Genomic DNA, 836 nt, shown 5'->3' on the forward strand with positions numbered 1-836 from the left:
ACTCTCTCTTTTTCCCTTTCCTCCTGGGCACTGTTCTGTGAGGACACACAAGAGACCTTACTTTTGCTGGGACAGGGCCCAAGGAAGTGGCTCCCCCCAGGGAAGGTCCTCAGCCATGAAGTTGACCAGCTGGGACTGGTTCTGGGGCAGACGGCTCTGTGCAGGAGGAAAGCAAGCTCTGCTGGATGTAGGAGTTGGGGAGAGTCTGGCATCTTTGTAACGCCCCGAGTTTGCTCTTCTAATATCTAGCATAGTGTATGATGTGTGATTAAGCTCTAGACCTCCTGTCTGGGATCTGCTTCAACATGACGTGAGAAAAGGGAAACTGGTGAGGATGCAGATGAAGTAGGATGGGCGGTGAGTTGTAATGCGGAGGAGTTGGATTTCTTCCTGGAGTGCTAAGGCGGAAGCTGTCAGGTCTTCCTCAGCCGCAGGGGGCCTTGCCTGCTCCCTCGGAGGGAGCTCGGGCCAGCCTGCGCTCCGCGTGGAGGGAGGAATCGGCCCCAGGAAGCCCCTTCATTGGAGCCACTTGCTGGAGACCCACGCTCTGCCAACAGGGCTGCCATCCCTCAGAGTCCCACATAGCCTCACCTGCCCACCTACTGGCGCACCCAGAGGCCACAGCAGACATTCTATAACTTGTCTGTAAGCGTATCTCCCAGGCTCTCAGGATGAAGTCCAGACCCGTGAATGTGGCTCACAAGGCCCCTTTCTACTTTCCCAGTCTCAGCTCCATGCGCACAGCACCAGCATCCTTCCTCTGAGCTCTGCCTGTGGCTCCTCCAAGCTTTCACACAGGCGATTTCCTCCTCCAGTTCCCTCCCCCCTCCCCCCTC

The sequence above is a fragment of the Myotis brandtii genome, unplaced genomic scaffold (genome assembly GCF_000412655.1).
Source record: "Myotis brandtii unplaced genomic scaffold, ASM41265v1 scaffold76, whole genome shotgun sequence".
In the NCBI taxonomy this organism is placed as follows: domain Eukaryota; kingdom Metazoa; phylum Chordata; class Mammalia; order Chiroptera; family Vespertilionidae; genus Myotis; species Myotis brandtii.